Source organism: Stomoxys calcitrans, chromosome 1 (assembly GCF_963082655.1).
Source record: "Stomoxys calcitrans chromosome 1, idStoCalc2.1, whole genome shotgun sequence".
In the NCBI taxonomy this organism is placed as follows: domain Eukaryota; kingdom Metazoa; phylum Arthropoda; class Insecta; order Diptera; family Muscidae; genus Stomoxys; species Stomoxys calcitrans.
The window spans coordinates 221,292,147-221,310,930 of NC_081552.1; the positions used below are offsets into that span (position 1 = coordinate 221,292,147).

The following is an 18,784-nucleotide window of genomic DNA, read 5'->3' on the forward strand; positions in this document are numbered from 1 at the left end:
CAGTGCAGAGATGGGAGACTCAATACATCCTAACGACCCGATAATGGAACCATTACCGACGTTCTCAAGAGTCAGAAGACTAGGATAGGCAAAAAACCTAATACTGAAACATTAAGGCAGTGCAGTTACAAGAAATCTAATGCAGCATAAAAAAAAGGGAGCAAAAGATGAGACCATCACCCACTCCCAAAATGTATATTTACTATAGGACCAATGATTGAGGTCATCCAAATAAACCTCCACCGGAGAGAGGCAACTACACACACTCTGATGGAGAAAATCAGCAAGGGCAAGATTCATATTGTCATAATTCTGGAGCCATGGACGACCTGGGACAAAGTTTCTAAACTAAATCATATCAATTATTATTCTATGTTAACACTGGTACTAGGCCGTCGACCTACGTTATTTGTCATAAACATTGAAACGATGTATTTTCCCCTTTTCTGAGGATGGCACGTTCTGCATCGTTTGGTTGCCGGGCCAAAGCGGAGTAAGGAGGAATAGAAGAGCAGGCTATGTGGCAGTGAAGGCCTTCTGGTTAACCCGCAGTCCGAGTTAAGGGCGTTGCCGACGAATGCGCATGAAACCCTGTGGAATAGCGAAACGGTCGGTAGGAGAACGAAAATTCTATGGAAGATCCGGATCGTGACAAGACGAGGCTATTACTGAAAGCAAGTAAGCAGGAGGTCAGTACAGCTTTCGGTATCATAATGGGACACGTAGAACTACGAGCTCGCATATGCAGAATCGGTGCAGCTAGTATTAGCATGTCTAGGGCATGCAGGAAAGATGATGAGACCTTGCACATTGTGGAACAGCGAAACGGTCGGTTGGATGACGAAAATCCTTTGGGGAGATTCGGATCGTGAGAAGACGAGGCTATAACGCCAACCAAGTAAGCAGGCGATCAGTATAGCTTTTGGTATCATAAAGAGACACATAGGACTACGAGCTCGTTTATTCAAACTCGGTGCGGCAAGTGATAGCATGTTAAGAGCATGCGGGGAAGATGATGACCCCTTGCACAGTGGGCGAGAACAGAAAAAAACATTGGAATTTTAAATGGTAGACGAGATCATACGCAATATTTAAGGCCCAATGTTGTCCGGGCTTCTCTTTTTTTCACATTTTTTGATTTCTAACCTGTGTAACTTTTAACTGAATGATCGATTGCGGACACTTTTTGCGGCAAATTCGTTGTAAATTTTGTCACAAATTTAAATTCTGCATAAAAATGAAAATGAACCAACTCAGGGACGTAGTATGGCTAACAATTGAAGATTTTATAAATAGCAGGGAATTCCTGACTTAGATTATCTTTTTTGAGGTTAGTTGAGATCGTTTAATCGCTTAGCCGTATGTCCATAATGGCATTAATATCCGTACCCTATTTTCAATCTAACCTAACCTAAGTGAAAATGGAAACTGCCTAAACGAACTCTTGCTAGAGGTCCGCAATGTCAAAGGATTTAACCTGAAAATTATGCGCAATTTAGTCTAAGCAATCTGCCAGAAACTTCTGAATTTATAGAGCAAAACTTGAATTTAGTGTCATAGTGGAAGGCCACCCTAGTACAGGAGGTTACCATGTCCTGCTATGACGTTGAAAGTCTGGGTTCGAATCTTGGCGAGAACATTAGAAAAAAAAATTCAGCGGTGGTTATCACCTCCAGCATGCTGGAGGCTTTTGAAAAAATGCTATGGCAGCCATGTGAAAACTTCTCTTCAAAGAGGTGCTGCAATGCGGCACGTCTTTCGGACTCGACTATAAATAGGCGGACTCGGCTATAGAGTTGAGCTGAAACTTGAAACAGACAGCATTCATTGATATGCGAAAAGTTTGGCCTGTTCCTTTGGAATTGTCATGGGCAAATTTGCATTATCATTAACATTTTTTTCAGTGTACCTATACGCAACCGTCGCATTTAACACAGCCCATATGCACTAAATTGGATACAATGATGCACATTTTGCCATGGCCCTGACCATTCGATTGGTAGTTTGCTGATTGTCAGTCGTTTTGTTACATTTGCACCTTGGGGGCATCAAAAATTGGTTGAATACCACCATGGCATGGCAGAACATTTATTCTAACTGTTTTCGCTGTTAATTGATTGCGCAAAAAATATTATAGCCATCACAGAACTTTCCGTTAGGCGTAATAAAAGAAAATTAATATGTATTTTGAGGATACAATGTTGTAAGAGTCATAAATTATGCTGGAGGAAACAAAACTGTTTTTTTCAATTAAATTTATTGGGTTGCCCAAAAAGTAATTGCGGATTTTTCATATAGTCGGCGTTGACAAATTTTTTCACAGCTTGTGACTCTGTGATTGCATTCTTTCTTCTGTCAGTTATCAGCTGTTAATTTTAGCTTGCTTTAGAAAAAAAGTGTAAAAAAGTATATTTGACAAGAATTGCGCATTGTAGGGCCTCAAGAAGCATATTCGGGAGATCGGTTTATATGGGAGCTGTATCTGGCTATAGATCGATTAAGACCATATTGGACACGTATGTTGAAGGCTGTTGTACAAAATTTCAGCCAAATCGGATAAGGATTGCGCCGTCAAGAGGCTTTAGAAGTCACGATTCCAGATTGGTTTATATGGCAGCTATATTAGGTTATGTATCGATTTGAACCATATCAATCGCAGTTGTTGGAAGTCATAACAAAATACTTCATGCTAAATTTCAGCTACATCGGATAAGAATGGGCCCTCCAGTGGTTCAAGAAGTCAAGATCCAAGATCGGCTTATATGGCAGCTATATCAGATTGTCGACCTATTTGATCCATATTTGGCATTGTTGTTCAAAGTCACAACAAAATACTTCATGCTAAATTTCAACCACATCGGAGAAGAATTGCGCCCTCTAGTGGTTCAAGAAGTCAAGATCCAAGATCGGCTCATATGGCAGCTATATCAGGTTGTAGACTGGTTTGATCCATAATTGGCACAGTTGTTGAAAGTCATAACAAAATACTTCATGCAAAATTTCAGCCAAATCGGATGAGAATTGCGCCCTCTATTGGCTCAAGAAGTCAAGATCCAAGATCGGTTTATATGGCAGCTATATCAGGTTGTAGACTGGTTTGATCCATATTTGGCACAGTTGTTGAAAATTATAACAAAATACTTCATGCTAAATTTCAGCCATATCGGATAAGAATTGCGCCCTCTGGTGGTTCAAGAAGTCAAGATCCAAGATCGGTTCATATGGCAGCTATATCAGGTTGTAGACAGGTTTGATCCATATTTGGCACAGTTGTTGAAAGTCATAACAAAACACTTCATGCTAAATTTCAACCAAATCGGATGAGAATTGCGCCCTCTAGTGGCTCAAGAAGTCAAGACCCAAGATCGGTTTATAATGCAGCTATATCAAGTTATAAACCGATTTCAACCATATTTAGCACAGTTGTTGGAAGTCATAACAAAACACTTCATGCAAAATTTCAACCGAATCGGATAAGAATTGGGCCCCTTTAGATGTTCAAGAAGTCAAGAAGTCAAGACCCAAGATCCGTTTCTATGGCAGCTATTTCAAGTAAAGAACCGAAGTCAATTATACTAAGCACAGTTGTTGAAAGTCATAACAAAATACTTCATGCAAAATTTCAGCCAATTCGGATGAGAAATGCGCCCTCTATTGGCTCAAGAAGTTAAGACCCAAGATCAGTTTAAATGGCAGCTATATCAAGTTATAAACCGATTTCAACCATACTAAGCACAGTTGTTGGAAGTCAAAATTCCAGCCAAATCGGATGAGAATTGTGCCCTCTAGTGGCTCAAGATGTCAAGACCCAAGATCGGTTTATATGGCAGCTATATTAAAACATGGACCGATTTGGCCCCTTTACAATCCCAACCGACCTACACTTATAAGAAGTGTTTGTGCAAAATTTCAAGCGTCTAGTTTTACTCCTTCGAAAGTTAGCGTGTTTTCGACAGATGGACGGACGGACATGGCTAGATCAACTCAAAATGTCATGACGATCAAGAATATATATACTCTATGGGGTCTTAGATGCATATTTCGAGTTGTTGCAAACGGAATGACGAATCAATATCGTAGAGTCGAGGGTATAAAAATCCATTTGTGTTTGTTTGGTTGTGTGTTCCTTATAGACTAAAACGGCTAAACGGATTGATGCATAATGATCCCGTGGTGAAAATAGTGTACTACATTTTTTAATATCTGAAGGGGGGGCGGACGCTCCCCCTTATCATAATATTCAGATACGCCAGATCTTGGATATGGGTGGTGCGATTTAAGTGAAATTTCGTGTGCTCTCTTAGAGTAACCTAAAAATAAAAATTGGGTATTCAAATTTCGGATGGGATACCTAAGGGGGCCGCCCCACCCCCAAAACCTACCAAATGTATATATATATATATAAACCAATCACGACAATATGGGGCTCAAATGAAAGGTATTTAAGATTAGAACACGTATATTAAATCCAATCCACCGTAGCGCAGAAGTTTGCATGTCCGCCTATGACGCTGAACGCCTGAGTTCAACTCCTGGCGAGACCATCAGAAAAAAATTTTCTGCGGTGGTTTTCCCCTCCTAATGCTGGCAACATTTTTGAGGTTCTATGCCATGGAAAAACTTCTCTCAAAGAGGTGTCGCACTACGACACGACGTTCGGACTGGTCTTTAAAAAGGAGGCCCCTTATCATTGAGCTTAAACTTGAACCGGACTGCACTCATTGATATGTGGAAGTTTGCCCTGGTCCCTAATGGAATGTTCATGGGCAAAATTTCCAAATTTGTAATATGAAATCCAATTGTCGGACCAAGTGTTTGGGGGACCACCCCAAACCCCAAAACATGCCTAAATCGGACTTACTTACCGACCATGGCAATATGGGTCTCAAATAAAAGGCTTTTGCGAGTAGAATACGAATCTGATATCTAAATGTGGGACCAAGTGTTTGGGGCCACCACTTTCCAAAAGCACCCCCAAAGCGGAAAAATTTACGACCATAGCAATATGGGGCTCAAATGAAAGGTCTTTGGGAGTAAAGCACGAATCAAATTTGAGAAAAAGTGTCTATGGGACCACCACACCCCCAAAACACCACCCCAATAGAGCGTATTTGCTAACCTCAAACAAGAGGTATTTAGATTAGAACACGAAACTGACATACATATATTTTTAGGGTCAAGTAACTGAGTGGCTCCAAACCTGACATGTTTGCCCACTATGGAAATATGCTGCTTAACTGAAAGGTATTTAAGAGTTGACCACGAATCTGATATCAACATTCGGGATCAACTGTCTAAGGGATTTTCAACCCCATAACAACCCCCAAAGAGGATGTATTTGCTCACCATGACAATTTGGGTCTTAAAGGGGGCTCGATATTGCCAGTTTCTGGGGTCCATACCCCAAACCGTACATATTTACTGACTTTTGCAATAAGGGGATTAAAGTAAGGGTTTCTAAGATTAGAAAACGAATTTGTTATCCAATTTTGAGGCCAATGGCAATATGGTGTTCAAATAGATTATATTTGGGAGTAGAGCACGATGATGATTTGTTTTTAGGGCTAAGCATTTGGGGGACCTCCCCTCTCTTTAAACACCCCAAATCAAACATATTTATCGACCATGTCAATGAGGGGCTCAAATGAAAGGTATTGGGGAGTAGGGCATGAAATTCATATCCGGGACCAGGTTTCTAAGGCTCCACACCACCAAAAGCTCTTTAATTGTCGAAATAATTATTCAAAGGGAAGTTTTATTTCATTATTGTAAAAGAAGGAGCAGCGGAGCGCCCGGTTCAGCTAGTTTTCTATTAAAATACATTTTTAAGGCAAAATTCTATAAATATTTATAGTTAAGATTTTCTTTGCAATCCAAACTAGAAAAAAATTGTCTAGGAAAATCAAGTTTATACAAAATTTTCAATGAAAAAATTAAATATATATATATATAAGGGTGGGGCAATTAGTATAGAGGGAAAAAATCTTAAAGGTCAAAATACCCAAACAATGGTCTAGTGGTCAATAATGGTCAATAAAATCCCAATAATCAGAAACGCAAAAGGCTCCTTAAGAATTTCAAAAAAAAATTGTGTAGGAAAATCAAGTTCATGCAAAATTTTGTATGAAAAAATTATATATTTTATAGGGATGGGGCGATTAGTATGGAAGGAAAAAAATCTCAAAAGTCAAATATTCAAAAAATGGTATAGTGAACTTTTTTGCTTAAAAAATTCCCAAGAATCAGAAGAGCAAAATGCTTCTTAAGATTTTCAAATCACCCCACCCTAATGTATATATACTTTTTTCTGATTATTTCGGATCTAGGTCATCGACTATGAAATACAAAATTCGAGAATAAGTTCTATGAAAATCAATTTATGATCAACAAATGACCTGTATTATCTTCTTCTCTTTTCCAAACTCCTCCTTAGTTATCTTCTCATTTTGATTGTCTCCGATTTCATTTAATGTTGCCAGATGATAAACTTGAAGCGTGTAATAAACCTAATAATTACCCGGAAAACAATTATTTTGAAATTAATAGTAAATTCCATTCAATGAGGGCAATATGACATGACATGACTTGATTATGGGTCCGGACTTACAACTCACAAATGGCACATTAGACAAACGATGCATGTTGCACTGCATTTCCGTTTGATTTTAGAACACAGAGAAGAGCAAAAAGCAACAAAAGAAGACATTATGACTTTTTTTTCACAAAACTCAACTGTTTTCAAGGAAAAGTGTAAAGTTTTTCTTGACATTAAAGACCAAACATTACGAGAAGGGAAAAAGGGGAAATCTAAAACTTCCATTGATCTTGGTCAAGTGGATTCTGTCCCTGATGATGGTCATGAATGTTGGTCGTAGTAGTCGTACATTAAGAAATTAAAACTTAATTACAAAGCTCTGAAGTAGAAAAACAATTTTCTAACATATGATAGTAGTTTCCCTTAGGGTGAAGATGTTTGATTGCATGACAAAGGAGAGGGGAGAAAATTTAATATAAGTCATTAAGGTTAAGTGAAGCTAAGAGTTTTTGTAGCTCACTTCGACTAGAATGCATGAAAGTTTGATCAATCATTTCTTTCGAGTAGACATGAAGAATCTCTTCACATTAATGGGTAATTTGGGCGAAGAAGAACTGTCCACAGACCTTATAGTGAATTTAAATGCAGTGCTGCTAGGAATGTTAGAGGATATTTATTAATAATGGAACGACTGTTAAGGTGTAATAAAAGATTATCACTTGTTATAGCCAAGACGCTTTTGGATAATTGAAACTAATGAAACTATTTTGAAAATCTTTTTCGGCGGTGCCGACCTTTGGAACCCACCACCATTGATATATTCATCATCTCATTTTATTATCACCTCACTACCATATCCATAGCTATATCCGAGAACTCTTATACAAGTCACAGTTTCAGCGAAATCGGGCAAAAAAATCCGTTTTTTATGGTATTAAGACCCTAAATTGGAGGAACGGTCTTTCTTTGTCTTTAATTGGCTATGACAGAATATTTGTTCCACTAGCCGAACGTAGAATAGCGTTCCAAGCGCCTCCATCTTCTGCGCTCCTTCTAAAATCTCTGACACCAAGTTTCGAGGTGTCATCCACAACTTGATCTTTCCATCGGGCTTTTGGTCTTCCCGGTCTGCGTGTACCACCGTGTTTGCCTTCAAAAGACTTCTTTGCTGGAGCTTCTTCATCCATTCCGACAACATGACCTAGCCAACGCAGCCGTTGTATTTTGATGCGTGTAACTATGCTATCGTCGTCATACAGCTCATGGTTCAACTGTTCCATATATTTTACGAAGAATCTTTCTCTCAAACACTCCAAGCACTCCCCCATGCGCTTTCACAAGTACCCATGCCTCAGAACCATATGACAACACGGGTAGTATCAGTGTAGTGTATAGTGTAATCTTCGTCTGTAGAGAGGTGGCCCTGTTTCTTAACTGCTTACTCAATCCAAAGTAGCATCTGTCTGCCAGTATTATTCTCAGCTTTATTTATTTCAAAACTGGTGTCAAACGTTTCGGTTACGACGGTTGCTGACTATCTCAAAGATGTAGTTTCCAACTTTCTCCATTTTCTTCATCTGATCAGTTGTACAAGGTGTTTTGGGAGTTGAAACCATCCAATTCGTCTTATTTCCATTTACTGCCAGACCCATTTTCACTGACTCTCTTTCGATTCTTTCAAAGGCTGCAGTTACTACTTCCGTTGACCGACCTATGATATCGATGTCGTCGGCATAGGCGAGTAGCATGTGTTCTCTTGTGATTAGTGTGTCATATCTATTCACATCTGCATCTCGTATAATCTTCTCCAGCAAAATATAAAAGAGATCACACGATAGACTGTTTCCTTGTCTGAAACCTCGTTTGGTATTAAATGGTTCGGAGAGAAACTTTTCTATTCTTACTGAAGAACGCGTATCAGCAAGTGTCATCATGCAGAATCTTATTAATTTTGCAGGGATACCAAACTCAGACATGGCTTGAAATACCTTTGAACGTAAAGGAGTATCAAAGGCGGCTTTGTAGGAATGGTCTATATTTCCGTTATATTCAAATGTGGTCCGAACTGGTAAATTCAAACTACCCCAAGAACATTCCATTAAGCAACAGGGACAAACTTCCCCCTCTCTCTAAATATGGTCCCATCTGGACCAAGTTGGGGGTCAAATGCCGGGAGGCCCAAACCAATTCAACGATTCAAATTTCAGCGAAAACGAAAAATAAATGCGCCTGATACGGATTTTAGACCCAATGTCGGCAAATCAGTCAATATATATATGGGAGCTAAATCGCAATATGGTCCTATGAAGACCATTTGTGGTTCAAACAACAGGAGACCTAGTACAATTCACTGTTCTAAATTTCAGCGAAATCCGGCATTAAAAGTGAGGCTTTTAGAGGCCGAAAATCGGCAGATCGGTCTATATAACAGCTATATCAAAATATGGTTTGATTTGAATATTTTGCAGTTTGGATGTCGGGAGGCTGTTTTCAGTTTCAGCGAAATTGGTTACTCAATGCAGCAGTTATGAAATTGGCACCCTAAATGGGCAGATCGTTCTATATCGAAATATGGACCGTATTCGGGTCGGATGACGGGAAGGCCACAGCAACTCGAATGCAAATGCAAATTTTGGCCTTGAATATTCCACTAAGGAACAGGAGCAAACTACTCACATATCACAGAGTGCAGTCCGTTTCAAGTTTTTAAGCTCAATGGTAAGAAGTCTCCTTTATAAAGCCCAGAACGAACCGCGTGCCACTGTGCCACAGTGTGTGGTATAGTACCTCACAAATGTTGCCAGTATTAGGAGGGCAAAACCACAACTGAAAATTTTTATAACCTCCACCAAAGGATGAGGGTATACTAATTTCGTCATTCTGATTGTAACTACTCGAATTATTCGTCTAAGCCCCATAAAGTATATATATTCTTGATCTTCGTGATATTTTATATCGATCTAGCCAAGTCCGTCCGTCTGTCTGTCGAAAGCACGCTAACTTTCGAAGGAGTAAAGCTAGCCGCTTGAATTTTGCGCAAATACTTCTTATTAGTGTAGATCGGTTGGGATTGCAAATGGGCCATATCGGTCCATGTTTTGATATAGCTGCCATATAAACCGATCTTGGGTCTTGACTTCCTAGAGTGTGCAATTCTTATCCGATTGGAATGAAATTTTACATGATGTGTTTTGTTATGATATCCAACAACTGTTCCAAGTATGGCTCAAATCGGTCCATAACCTGATATAGCTGCCATATAAACCGATCTTGAGTCTTGGCTTCTTGAGCCTCTAGAGGGCGCAATTCTCGTACGATTTGACTGAAATTTTGCACGTGGTGTTTTGGCATCACTTCCAACAACTGCGCTAAGTTTGGTTCAAATCGGTCCAAGATGTAAACCGATCTTGGGTCTTGACTTCTTCAGCCTCTAGAGGGCGCAATTCTCGTCCGATTTAAGTGAACGTAGTGTTTTGGTATCACCTCCAACAACTGTGCTCAGTATGGTGAAACTCGGTGCATAACCTGATATAGCTGCCATATAAACGGATCTGGGATCTTGACTTCTTGAGCCTCTAGAGGGCGCAATTCTAATCCGATTTGGCTGAAACTTTGCAAGAAGTGGTTTGTTATGACTTCCAACAACTGTGTCAAATATAATTTTAGTTGGTCCAGAACCTGATATAGCTGCCACATAAACCGATGTGGGATCTTGACTTCTCGAGCCTCTAGAGGTCGCAATCACGACTTCTCTTATGACCCACAGCAACTCACTGTTTCATATTTCAGCGAAATCGGGTAAAAATCCGGCTTTTATTGATTTAAGACCCTAAAGTGGCCGATCGGTCTGGATGGCAGATGTATCTTAATATGGTCCGATCTGGACCATATTGGGGTCGAATGCCGGGAGACCCAAATCAACTCCATGTTACAAATTTTACCGAAATCGGATAATAAACGCGGCTTAATTTTGCACATTGTGCTCTATTATGACTTCCAACAACTGTGTCAAGTACAGTTTAAATCGGTCAAGAACCTGATATAGCTCCCATATAAACCGATCTCCCGATTTCACTTCTTGAGCTCCTGGAAGCCTCAATTTTCATCCGATTTGGCTGAAATTTGGCACATTGTGTTCTGTTATGACTCTCAACAACTGAGCCAAGTACAGTCCAAATCGGTCTATAACCTTATATAGCTCCCATATAAACCGATCTCCCGATTTGACTTCTTGAGCCCCTGGAACACTAAATTTTCATCCGATTTGGCTGCAATTTGGCACATAATGTTCTGTTATGACTTTCAACAACTGTGCCAAGTACGTTCCAAATCCGTCAAAAACCAGCTATATCTCCCATATAAACCGATCTGGCGATTTGATTTCTTGAGCCAGATCGGCTCAAGACTCTCAACAACTGAGCCAAGTACGGTCCAAATCGATCTATAACCTGATATAAACCCATATTTTACCAGAATCCATGGTGGTTGGTTCCCAAGCCTCGTCTTCTCATGATGCGGATCTCCCATAAGATTTTAGTCGTCCTACCGACCGTTTCGCTGTTCCACAGTGTTACATGCGCGTTCATCGCCCACGCCCTTAACTCATACATCGTCGACCCGAAAGGTTTCGGTTTAAGTAAGTCGGCCTGTATAACTGTTATGGTATGGATTTAGCATACCGCTCACCTATTACGGCATACTGCACTCATACCACAACTTATAATCATTTGGGGTTTAGAGTTGTTTTTAAAATGAAGTTTAGCAAACTTACTACCATGTCCATGTAATTCCTGTTTCTTTTGCTAATGTAGATTCCCTTCTAAAAAAAAACATCATACAAATTGATCGAGTGGGCCATTTCTGTGGGTCCTGTCGTTTCAGTGACAGTTTTTTTTCAAATCTTAATTAAATCTCTTATCAAATTCTAATTCAGTTTTCATAACAAATCAAAATATTTCTCTCTAAATAATGAAAACTTCACAATAGCTATGATATTGAACTCTTCCATTATTGTCCATTGTCCAACTCTTTATGCTTATCGCAAAATTCCTTTCATTTTGCAATACCCAGAAACCATGACATCAACAGATGAGTCAAGTGTACTTCAAATCTAAGGCAGAATAGAATTCTGGTTTGTTTAATCTTTTCCCAGAGTTAATTCAAAGTAAATAGAAAAATTCCTTAACATAATAGTATGTTATTAAGATAAAGAACAAAACTATCAGATGCCGCTGTTTGAAAATGCAGGTTGTCAGCTATGAATGGATGGCAGTGTATGGGATAACACAAAAGTGAATTTCCAGTTCCAGTTGTTGCTGCAGCACCATTAGGAGGCGTTTCAAAGATACGCCTCAAACGATCCCATTTTCCCTGAAAGGAGAACATAATTCGGTAGACTCCCCATCCCCATCCCAAGTGTAACTTATACCCCCTTACCAATTATGAAGTCTTACCATAAACGTCTCTACTGCAGACGACATGAAAAGCAAATCAAATTTTAATTCCCTGATTATATGGATAATTATGAGCGATGGCAGTACAAGCCAAAGCCCAGATATAAACGTCGTCAGCATGAAAATCTTAGTTTCAGTGAAAGTTGATTAATTTTCATCTTGAGCTGTTGTTTCTCTTAGTTTCATTTGGCCATAAACTTGAGAAATGTGTGTTTTTTTATGTAAAACAACTATTGTGGGAAGAAACCAATAATTAATTGTGATTTTTCTTCTTCTCTCTTTGTTTTCTTTTTGCAGGTAAGAAAGAATTCGTTGGTATCACTGATATAAATCTCCAAAGGTCTTGAGCTTTAATGGAAAATTGCGAATTGGGGTGGGGCAAGCACCAGCAAAGAAATCATTACAAAAACAAAAGATACAAATAATTGGAATTCCATGCGTACATTTCCCAATCTCTGGGGAATTATTGAGGGATCAAAAACAAAACAAAACAAAAATATTAAAAAATAAGATTGGATATGAAAATACCTCCACAGGTAAATGGAAAATATTGCAATTAACTTTTGACTTTAATTTAAATGTTCATTTCATTTTAATTTTCAATTTTAACCACATTTATGAAAGCTATTAATCATTGATAATAGATGTTGAAGAAATAATATTCAAATATAGTTCGAAATTATAGAAAAATATATAAAAAGCTTTTTCAATTTGCTTGATTTTTTGCGAATAACCTTTTACTGACATCGAAGGATCACCATATATGAAAGCTATATATCCAAATTTGAATCTTCATTCCCCATTTGCAATACCTAAAGACCTGCATCAATAAGAACAATCAGTGCAAAATTTCAAGTTCGCTACGTTCAACCGCTATGGTGATTTCGACAGTAGCACAGACTTAGAATATAGAGAAGGACGAAAATATGTAGGGAAAGGGCAGCTTTAGTATACTTTCCTTTAGGAAAGGGTAGTTTTAGTGACCTTTGCTGAGGGAAAGTGTAGTTTTAGTACCCTTTCTTTAAGATAGGGTAGTTTAGGTACCCTTTCCTTTGGGAAAAGGTAGTTTTAAAGCCTTTTACTTTGGGAAAATGTAGTTTTAGTACCCTTTTTTTTGGGGAAAGCGAAGCTTTAGTACACTTTCCTTTGGATGAGGATAGTTGTAGGAATCCTTTCTATGCGAAAATGTAGTTTTGGTACCCTATTCCTTGGGAAAGGGTAGCTTTAGAACTCTTTCCGTAAGAAAAGGTTTGTTCTAGTACCCTTGGCATTGAGAAAAGGTAGTTTCAGTGCCACTTTCATTGAAGGGGTAGTTTCAGTACCCCTTTCTTAGTAAAAGTGGAGTTTATGTACCCTTTCCATGGGAAAAGGGTTATTTTCCTTAGGGAAAGTGGCGTTGAAGTACCCTTTCCTTTAGAAAGGGCAGTTTTAGTACCCTTTTGTAGATTTAAAACCCTTTGCTTTGGGAAAGGGTAATTTTAGTACCGTTTCCTTTAGCACCAAAAAGGGTGCTAAAACCTGTTTTGGGGAAAGTGAAGCTATAGAACCATTTCCTTTAGAAGAGGGTAGTTTTAGTAACATTTTCTATGCAAAAGGGCAGTTTTAGTACCCTATTCTTTGGGAATGGGTACTTAAAGTATCACTTTCTTTGAGAAAAGGTAGTTTTAGTACCCTCGCCTTTGGGAAGGGTCGTTTCATTATCTTTTCCTTTGGGAAAGAGTAGTTTCAAGACCGCTTCCATTGGGAAAGGCTAGTTTTAGTACCCTTTCCTTTGGAGGGGTAGTTTAGGTACCCTTTACTTTGGGAAATAGTTCTAGTACCCTATACTTTGGGAAAGGATAGTTTTAGGACCGCTTCCATGGGGAAAGAGTAGATTTAGTACCCTTTCCTTTGGAGGGGTTGTTTTAGGACCGCTTCCATTGGGAAAGGGTAGATTTAGTACCCTTTCCTTTAGAGGGGTAGTTTAAGTACCCTTTGGGAAATACTTCTAGTACCCTATGCTTTGGGAAAGGATAGTTTTAGGACCGCTTCTATTGGGAAAGGGTAGTTTTAGTACCGTTTTCCTTGGAAAAGGGAAGTTTTAGTATCCTTTACTTGGGAAAGGGTAGTTTTAGTACCATTTTTGGGAAGGGTTGGGTTAGTACCCTTTCCTTTTGGGAAAGGGTAGATTTAGTACAAACTTATTTGGGAAGGGGTAGTTTTAGTACCCATTCCTTTTAGGAAAGGGAAGTTTTAATACCCTTTACCTTCAAAAAGAGTAGTAGTACGAAACTAAAACTACCCTTTCCTATGGTTAAGTTTTAGTTTCCTTTCTTATGGGAAAGGGTAGTTTTGGAACTATTTGCTTTGGCAAAGGGTAGTTTTAGTACCCTTTCCTTTGGCAAAGGGTAGTTTTAGTACCGTTTTGCTTGGGAAAGGAAAGTTTTAGTACCCTTTCCTTAGGGAAAGGGCATTTTTAGTACCCTTTACTTTGGGAAAGGGTAGATTTAGTACAATCTTATTTGGTAAAGAGTAGTTTTAGTACTCATTCCTGTGGAAGAGGATAGTTTTAGTACCTTTTCCAAAGGAAAAGGTAATTTTCGTACAATCTCCATTGAGAAAGGTTAGTTTTTCCGTTAGAAAGGGTAATTTTTAGACCTTTTCCATTGGGAAAGGGTAGTTTTAGTACCCTTTCCATTGGGAAAGGGTAGTTTTAGTACCCTTTCCATTGGGAAAGGCTAGTTTTAGTACCCTTTCCATTGGGAAAGGCTAGTTTTAGTACCCTTTCCATTGGGAAAGGCTAGTTTTAGTACCCTTTCCATTGGGAAAGGCTATTTTTAGTACCCTTCAATTTGAAAAAAGGGTAGTTTTAGTACCACTTCTTTGGAAAAGGGAAATTTTAGTACCCTTTCCTTTTGGAAAAGGGTAGTTTTAGTACTCTTTTTATTGGAAGGGTTAGTTTTAATACCCAGGCCGTTGGGAAGGGGTAGTTTTAGTACCTTTTCCAATTGGGACATGGTAGTTTTAGTACCCTTTTCATTGGGAAGGGTTACTTTTAGTACCCTTGCCTTTGGGAAAGGGTAGGTTTAGTACCCTTGCCTTTGGGAAAGGGTAGGTTTAGTACCCTTGCCTTTGGGAAAGGGTAGGTTTAGTACCCTAGCCTTTGGGAAAGGGTAGTTATAGTACCTTTTCCATTGGCAAGGGTTTGTTTTATTACCCATTCCTTTGGGAAAGGGTGCTTTTATTGGGTTGCCCAAAAAGTAATTGCGGATTTTTTAAAAGAAAGTAAATGCATTTTTAATAAAACTTAGAATGAACTTTAATCAAATATACTTTTTTACACTTTTTTCTAAAGCAAGCTAAAAGTAACAGCTGATAACTGACAGAAGAAAGAATGCAATTACAGAGTCACAAGCTGCGAAAAAATTTGTCAACGCCGACTATATGAAAAATCCGCAATTACTTTTGGGCAACCCAATAGTACCCCTTCCTTTGGGTGAGAATAGTTTTAGCACCCTTTCCTTTTGAAAACTGTAACTTAAGTAAGCTTTCCTTTGGGAAAGTTTTAGTGCCCCTTTCATTTGAGAAATGGTAGATTCAGTGCATTTTCCTTTGGGAAAGTTTTTTAACCTTTCGTTTGGGAAGGGGTAGCTGTAGTATCCTTTCCTTTGGTAGAAGTTGGGTAGTAGGGTAGTTTAAGTACCCTTTCCTTTGGAAAAACGATAGCTTTAATACCCTTTTTTGAAGAAAGGGTAGCTTTAGTACCCTTTCCTTGCAAAAAAAGGTAACCCTTTCATTTGGAAAAAGGGTAGATTTCGTACCCTCTCCTTTAGAAAAGGAGAGAGTACCCTTTCTTTTGGGAAAGGGTAGTTTTAGTACCCTTTCCTTTGGGAACTCTTTGGGTACTCTTTCCTTTGGTAAAGGGTAGTTTTAGTACCCTTTAATTTGGGAAAGGCACCGTTTCCTTTGGGAAAGGGTAGTTTTAGAGCCCTTGCATTTGAGAAAGTGTGGTTTTAGTACCCTTCCCTTTGGGAAAGGATAATTTTATTAGCTTTCCCAAAGGAAGGGTAGTTTTAGTATCATTTCCTTTGGAAAAGGTAAGTTTTAGTATCTATTCCTTTGGGAAGGAGTAGTTCTGTTGCCCTTGCCTTTCGGAAAATGTAGTTCCAGTACCCTTAACTTTGGAAAATTTTAGGTTCAATACCCTTTACTTTAAAAAGAGAAGACTTAGAACCCCTTAATTTTGGAAAGGGTAGTTTTAGTACCTATTCCTTTAGGAAGGGGTAGTTTTGGTACCCTTGCCTTTCGGAAAAAGTAGTTGTGGTACCCTTTGCTTTTACCAAGGATGGTTTAAGTGCCCCGTGATTTGGGAAAGGAAAGTTTTACTAAAGGGTGGTTTTTGGTACCCATTCCATTGGAAAAGGATGGCTTTAGTAACCTTTCCTTTGGGAAAGGGTAGTTTACTCACCATGTCCTTTGGAAGAGGGTAGCTTAAGCAGCCTTTCCTTTGGGAAAGGGTAGTTTTAGTATCCTTGCCTTTGTGAAAGGGTAGTGTTTTTACCCTTTTCTTTGCGAAAGGGTAGTGTTTTTACCCTTTTCTTTGCGAAAGGGTAGTGTTTCTACCCTTTTCTTTGCGAAAGGGTAGTTATAGTACCCTTTCCATTGCGAAAGGGTAGTTATAGTACCCTTTCCATTGGGAAAGGGTAGTTTTAGTACCCTCTCCTTTGGGAAAGGGTGGTTTTAGAGCCCTTTCCTTTGAGAAAGGGTAGTTTTAGTACCCTCTCCTTTGGGAAAGGGTAAGTTTATTACCCTAGTTTTCTACCATTTTCTTTGCGGAAGGATAGCTTGAGTACCCTTTACTTTGGAAAAAGATATTGTTAGTATCCCTCACTTTGGAAAAGGGTAGTTTTGGTACCCTTTACATTGGCAAAGGGTAGTTTAAGCACCCTTTCCTGTGAGAAACGGTAGTTCTGGTACCCCTTCCTTTGAGAAAGGGTAGTTTTAGTACCGCTTACATCGGGTTAGGGTAGTTTTAGTGTCGTATACATTGGGGAAGGGTAGTTTTAGTACCCTTTACATTGGTAAAGGGAAGGGAAGGGTAGTTTTCTCGACTTGGAATATAGAGGTGATCAAATATATATATATATACTTCATCAGGTCACAGATAAATATATTATATAATATATTAATCTAGTCATTCCGTTTGTAACACACAAACGGAATGACTAGATTAGTACAACCCCATCCTTTGGTGATAGACACCTTAGATAGTTCAATTCAGTATTATGTCCGATCCCAGTTAATGGAATCTTTCTCTCACAAAGACCGAACTTGGGCATACAAAGTGTTCCACAGTCGAGTGGTCCTCTCATGTCCCGTGTAGAACACGAATATCGTGGTGATCTTTTTTCTATACTACTTCAGTAGACGCTTCGCCTTACCGAGGGGTGTTTCTCTAAATAGATTTTAAATATTTTGCGACAGTCTCTTCCTTTCATTCTCTCTCGCCCCACAGTGATACAGTAAGAAAGTAACCGTTAGAACCTTACTTTCGCAAAAGCTGTGCATGGGTAAGAGAGTGCTCCGAATTCTCTTCGTCCTCCCCACATGCCCTCTCATGTCCCGTGTAGAACGCGAATATCGTAGTGATCTTTCTTCTAAACTACTTCAGTAGACGCTTCGCTTCCCACTCCCCTCCTCTTAGACGACACTCCACAGGCATTTGCATATTTAAAAAAAAACTGACAAATCTACCAACAAATATTTTCTTCCCATTGACTTTCAGATTTCTATTTGTTTTGAGGATTTATGAAAAAAAAAACACCTGCTTCACTCGTGTGCAACACTCCATACAAAGCACTCCCATGATGATGAGATGGAGATGAAAACGGACAAGCAGAGCAGGCGTATAATGGAAGAATGTTTGTGGAGTGTGTTATGCATTCATTAACTGGTTTTAGATGAACTACTTTCATGTTGTCTCAAATGGTGGCAACGATGGAGGTGGTTGTGGGGTGGCATGACCATTATCATCATAATCATCGTCTAAGTAGATGTTGCCACATAGCTAACATGCATGTTGATGATGTTGCGGCGGCCTCTTGTTCTACATAATCACTTAAACATCATTAGGAAAATCGCCATGATCATTGTCGTCAACACCAGTAACCTGGCCTGTTCTGTTTTTGAGTGGGACGATGATGACGATGACGACGACGATGGTAACCTAGAAAATGCGTGGCATAATAGGTGATGGATGGTCCATGTAAGGCAACCCCATCGTCCGCTTCCAAAAACCACATCATGTTGCATGTTGGCTTGCAGCAACAACACTACATGGACTAGGCCACAAAATTAGACAAATTAAAAGAAAACACTCTGCGTACACAATTCCCAGGCAAGACACCAAGATAATGGACCTCAAACCTCAAACAACATATGATGATAGGAGACCTCAACTAAATGAAGCAACTGCCAGGGTTGCCACTTTAAAACAATTGTAAAAATTATAGAAAATTAAATTCGTTGAACAGCCTTAACAGATGCACATAAAAATTTAAAAATAATATATAGGCAAAATTTTTTGTATAAATAAAATTTTTGCAAAATTTAGGGGTGGGGGACGGACCCTCCCCTTACCCTAATTGTAAAAAACGCCAGATTTTGGACAAGGTTGCAACAATTTAAGCGAAATTTGGTGTGCCTTCTAATGGCAACCCAAAAACATAAAGTTAGTAAGAAATATTTTGTGGTCAAATAATCTGGGGGGACGCCCCACCGCAAAACCCAGCCAAACGGGCATGTTTTCCGATTGGGA

General features: G+C 39.1%; 2 protein-coding genes across 2 annotated transcripts in view; one reads left to right on the top strand and one right to left on the bottom strand.

Moving 5' to 3' along the window:
• Window positions 1-18,784, bottom strand: part of LOC106084671 (elongation factor-like GTPase 1) — a 605,724-nt gene that overhangs the window by 510,228 nt on the left and 76,712 nt on the right. The gene's annotated exons all lie outside the window — the stretch shown is intronic.
• LOC106084686 (uncharacterized) overlaps window positions 1-18,784 on the top strand; it is a 196,962-nt gene that overhangs the window by 108,897 nt on the left and 69,281 nt on the right. The window lies entirely within an intron of this gene.